The sequence below is a fragment of the Neopsephotus bourkii genome, unplaced genomic scaffold (assembly GCF_033783945.1).
Source record: "Neopsephotus bourkii isolate Nb327-2 ecotype Australia unplaced genomic scaffold, CSIRO-AGI_Nbou_v1 NB_1707, whole genome shotgun sequence".
Classification (NCBI taxonomy): domain Eukaryota; kingdom Metazoa; phylum Chordata; class Aves; order Psittaciformes; family Psittacidae; genus Neopsephotus; species Neopsephotus bourkii.
The window spans coordinates 4,164,880-4,170,879 of NW_026902181.1; positions in this window are offsets into that span (position 1 = coordinate 4,164,880).

The window sequence follows — 6,000 nt, forward strand, 5'->3', positions numbered from 1 at the left end:
TAATTTATATGCTGTTCTAAATTACTATGCCATTATGCATCTTAATGAAAATCCTTGGAGCTTGTTTGTTCAGATACACTCTGAAATAAAATTCTTAGAAGTGACAAAGCCCTGGGCAGCCTGATCTAACGTGGGTCATCTAATTAGATGATCTCCGGAGGTGCTTTCTAAATTAAAATATTCTGTGTCAGATTACCGCAGGGATTAGGGGTCAGGTACCAAGCAATGTATCCACACAGGAAAGCTCCAAATCCTGACTTTTTTGGATAGACGGAAAAGCAGCTTTACATCTGAATGATGACATTGAGAAATGCTATTGCATTGCTAAAATATCCCATCAGATGAACCAACTGTTTCTCATCTGATGAATTCAAGCTTGTGATCTGTTCTGTCACACAGTATCTGACTGTGCCTTACAGGCAAAGGAAAGGCCTCAGCACAGGGACACATGCTAGAGACGCAGCAAAGGACACTGTTCAGGTCTGAACAGATCTGAAGGGTGGATTGATTGTGTGGGTCTTTCCATCCTTTTCTCCTGCAGAACATTACCACTGAGAATGCAGGGACTGCTTTGTCCTGTGAAGAAAGGTTCACCTACTACATCATATCTGCAGTTCTCAACACAGCTATTTGGATCTGCCCCTGACTTACTCAACTCAGCTTAAGCTGTAAGATTACTTGGAGAGAGTACAGAACCAAGCCTAGGCCATGCTTCTCAATTTAGTTTTTAGACAGCTAGGTTTCCACAAGTAACGTTCAGGATGGGTAAATCGCTCACCAGTATCAGGGGGTGAGATTCAAAGATTTCACTCTCTTCTATATTCAGCATTTTCTCAGGTATGATTTCCATAATTTGATTTAAAGAATAGTGAGCTACTCAATAAATAAAACATGATTTTCTTTTTGCATGTGTCAGACATTCATAACATACCTGGGAGATAACTGGATTGCTGGTTATCTTAAGTGTGACTGTGAAGCATGAAGTGAATAATTTCTGCCTATGAACTACAGCTGGCCAAACTAGGTTTTGCAGACAATACATCTGTTTCATTTGTTTATTCATCAATTTTACATTATTTCTAAATAATGCATTTTTTTAAGTAATTGTTTTGAGTAACTCACTTATAAAACTCTATTCCTGCCTAAGAAATGCTTTTGTGTTCAGCACTGAATTTTACTTCAGGAGGATAGTTACACAAAACAGGCAAAACCAGGTACAAACGAACTCAGACTCTCTATGCATGACAAAGTTTCTTCTGCAGTTGGTGGCTGTTCTGCAGCTGATCTGATTTATTCTCTGATATCATGTACAACCCAATGCTGAATTTCTGTTGGCTAGTGAGTGATGAAACCTAATGCAGAATGAGGCTTTAAAAAACATCTACAGTCTAAAGGCTTTTCTTCATGAGCATGCTGTCATCCTACAGGTCACACTGGGAAATGATCTTTTAGGAAACATCCTTTATATAACGAAATGATGCCAAAGTTGTCCCACAGGCCAGAATACCTGTCTTGTTCTCAAACCAGCACAAGCTAAAAGTAGCAAATAAGGGTAGGGGGGATTGCATCAGAGAGGTGCAATCATGTTTTTAACCTCTTTGCTGCGCAAGCAAGCATACAGGTGGCAGCATCCCCAAAGCTGGATCTTCCAGCATGCCTTCTGCAACTAGGGTGTAGAGGATGTGATACCTACCAGTGCTCTCTCCATCCCATCCCGCTGTGCTTCCTTTCCCCTGCACAATTAACTTTTGCACAGGAGAGGGCGCTTCTCACGATCTATTTGCACCAGGGATGCAGCATGGCCTCATCATGCAATCTTCAAGTGAAAGGAAAATGAACCATAAAAAAGAAAACCTGTTACCCCAGATTAGACTATTATTAATAACAGATGTTAGTTGCTGTCATTATGAGCCATTGGTAAGAAAAATTAGGACTCTAAATTCACTGTATCATCAGTAATTCAGATCACTGACAAAACTTTTAGGGTTTTAACCCTTTTACTCCTGTAAGAAATGCTCAGAGATAACAAATCAAAAACCAGCCTTGCAGACAGATGGAAAGTCTGCTGAAGAGAGATGATAAGCTATGTGGTAAGAAATTCACAAAACATCACATGAAAATCATCTACATGAGCAGCCTCAAAATAAGCCTTCTCGGTACGCCATGAAATGATCCATCCTGTTCCACAGCCTCGGTCTGTGACAGGGCCCACGCATTTCAGCCCATGACCACAGAGAATCCCCTGCATGTTCAAAGGTCTGTCTTGAAATGTTTTCATGAAGGAGGTAAAGAATCAAATTGAAGAGAGGTAATGTGGGAAAAGAGTGTTGTATGATACACAAAGTTCTGAAAAGCCTTGTAAACATAAAGTCGCAGATATTCTGAATGAGTATGCAAATATCTGAGTGTTCAGAAAGTTACTTAGAAATGCTCCAGCTGTATCACAGTTCCCCATCTGTAAAATGGGACACTTGAGCATTGTCTGTCTTTTCGGTTTAAAATACAAACCTTTGCAGACTAGAAAGAGTAAGCAGGTGTGTCATGTACATATTCAGAGCTTACTGCAATGGAGCAATGAACGGCATGGAGGCATATAGAAAGTACTAAACCTCAAATTCTAATGAGTCTGCACTTTCAGAGGCAGATTCAAAGCACTTTAATATTTTCCCCGTTTGCCCTGAAGCATCACAAAAAAAAAAAAAAAAGCTAATTTTCAATTTGAGTCTCCTTTTGTTAACATGAGCACTAAGCCTCTGTGGACTTCACTGGGATTTTTTCCTCACTGGGATGTTTTGGTGTTTGGAGGTGTTTGTTGCTTACAAATGGTAAAAGTAACAGCAATTCAGACTAGAAATGCTCAGGGCCAAGTGCACACAAGGTTCATAGGACCTCTGCAGGTACAGGAGAGGTTACAGTCGGTAACACTAATAGCATATGTTGTTGCAACTTGGGTACACAGTAAGCCACCAGTAATAATCTCTAAAATCCTTAGTGCTTTGAGACCTATCCATGCAGACACTGCCTCTCAAGCTCCTCCCTTCCTGGCACTATTTACATGTGCTGGGAAGCACTTTCTTAGCACGGTTTTCTGACAGTGTGAGCCTGATATGCTTGAGGCAACAGTACTATTGCTTACTTATTTGATTAATTTCAGGGGGTAGGGGTGCCTTTCTTAAATGTAGTCTAGAAGAGTAGGCTCACACTACCCACTACAGGTAGTTTTTATTATTGTATGTTTGACATTTATAGGTGACTTGACAAAATGCTGGGTAAATGACATTTAATGATGGAATAAAAAAAAAAAAAATCCTGTAATTTTCCATTTAGCTTCATGCATGGTTCCTGCCTACCTCTAATTCTTTCATTCAAATCTTTCCTAAAATAAGGCTTAGGAAAACAGACAGTCTATAGCTGTCAGTGGAATGGTGCACTTAACTGCACTGTTTGCAGTAATAGCTGTGTCTGGAAGATAACAGATGCACAACCCTCAAACTAATCTCAAGACCAGATGCAGCAGAATGCAAAATAGAAAGAAAATGTACATTAAATAACAAGGGAAGCCAGGAGTATGACTGACTTCTTGCTGTTTTGATTATTACTGTGGGAATGGCCTGTCAACAAAAGGCAGGAGATTCTGCACAGGCCAAGTACAAACCTGAAATTTCTATCGGAAACAAGTAAAAAGGGGGCAAATGTGGAACTTCCTTTATACACACCAGTATGAAGCAGATAGGAAGGGAAACTAAAGGTCAGCAGGTAACTTCAGTATCCACAACAGCAGAATTCAAAGGCATGTGTGATTTTACAACTCAGCGAGGGGCTTGCCCTAATAGGAGGCTGAGTGGACTCTGCTTGCTTCATTCAAGGATGATTCACTCCCTCTTCTGACCAGAAATGATCCCCTCTAATGAGAGGGGGAAAGCTGGAAATTATATTAAATATTTGTCTTTTTGTTTCTTAGCATTCAATTTCAGATACTAGAACAGTTTCTTAGTCAAATTCCAAGATTAAAAATAACATTCTGCAAGGAAAAAAACCTCTCTGGAGTTACTGAATACCATTACAAATAAATCTACATGAAGTTAAACCAGAGCTGTGAAACTAGATGTGGAAAATGAAATGTGAATCTGAACTTTTTTTGCTGGTCCATACTTTCAGATCATAATTACTTCAAACCTCCACAGTTTGGAGAAAAAAAAATTTTTTATTTTTATGTAGAAATGTAGCTTGGATGTATTCTTCCATGATGTAAAGCAATACTAATGTATCATCCTGACTTGTCCATGCTTCAGTATCATGTCTAATTGAGTAGCATGAAGAAAAGCTTTCATGAAAGCAACAAATCAATGAAACATTCAACACATCAGTCAACTATGGGTTGTGAGTCTTCTGCGTCTATTCTGAATTATGCAGGAGAAGTTTCATTTCAGAAATGATCCTGAGAGACCAATTCCCTTTTGCTGTACTTCCAGCTTTTGTTTTGGATAAATTTATTTGTGCTTTCCAGTGTAATTCAATCTCGATCACATTTAAGTCAGGGGATGATGTTTTTTTCCACGAGTTTAATGTAGTCACAAGAGGGCACCAGACTCTACCGCATTTCTCCTGCTGCCCATGGACTTCACAATGGAAGGAAAAACATCAGTATCTCTTGTATCTCTTAAGTGCACAGCCTGTAATCATAAATTTGTAAGATATTGTGCTGCTAGGTAAATCAGTCCGTACGGATGATTTATGTGCATTTATGCTCATGCTTACCATACAGACAGCTGCATACAAGGTTGGGTTATAGTATCTATCCAACTGTGAAAGAAATATGCAACTTTTTCCAAAAGGTGGCTACAAACACAGAAAAACAAGAAGCAAAAAAAAAACATAAGTGAAAGCAAACAAGAATAATCATGGAAAGAAAAAGAGAGAGAATACCCTTGCATTACACAATAAAAAATAGAGGATGATGGAACTTGCAGGGATCTGTCCATGATTCCCTGGAGAGGATGCAAGTGTCAGGACTGCATAAACATACCACCTAAGGCATTCAGCCCCTGCGGTAATTAAACAGCCAGCAAATTCTAAACAATTCTTTCAGGAGTCCCATTTTGCCTCCCTGTCTCTCAGCTAACCACTCTCCACATGGTCCCACACCACAGCTTACTGCAGCACAGGTGACTTTCTCCCAAGTCTATTGGCGTTTAGTGCTATTTGTTAGCCTGATTAAGTACGGCAAATTAAACATTTATTACTGCATTAACATTAGACATGTTGAAATGATTGCTGGGAAAACACTGGCTACTGACAGAGCACTAGGAGACACGAGTTAACATTCCTTTATTGCTATAAAAGTCAAAGCTGTCATTCCCATCATGGTACAGATCAGAGAACAAGATCAGCTCACAGTTTGTTATGTATGTTCATATTCATGCTTTTAATTGGGCTAACCCTTTAACCGGATCAGGCAGACAAGCATTAGCAATCATTCTCTTAGGAAAAAAAATAGGGTAAAAAATCACATTTTTAATACTATTTTTTTGCATCTTAGTTTATCTAATTATGCTCACTTCTTTATACCCCCATTAAACCATAATTGTGTTGTTCCTACTATAATTTATGACTTTTTTTCTTAAGGGAGACTTGGAGGCACACCATACATAATGCTGTTGACTCGAGAGTTTACGAAGAACTAGCCTCAAGGAGAAAAGACAACGCAGAAAGAATCGCGCCCCACCTATACCACCCAAGGAGACCTTCTGCTGTGCTTTTTGTAGCCGGATTTGCCTATCCCACATTGGCCTTCTTAGTCATCAGCGCGCCTGTAGTAAGCGTGGGTAAAGCCCTTCCCAAACCTTCGTTCGTGAAGTCAAGCCATGATGACGATGACAACCATCAAATGAAAGACAGCAATAATTTTTGGATACAGTACGTTTTCCAGTTTAACCTATCAATTCAGCAGACTCTAAAACATAATTTGGAAACAATCCAAACAGTCCAACAAGCCATTAC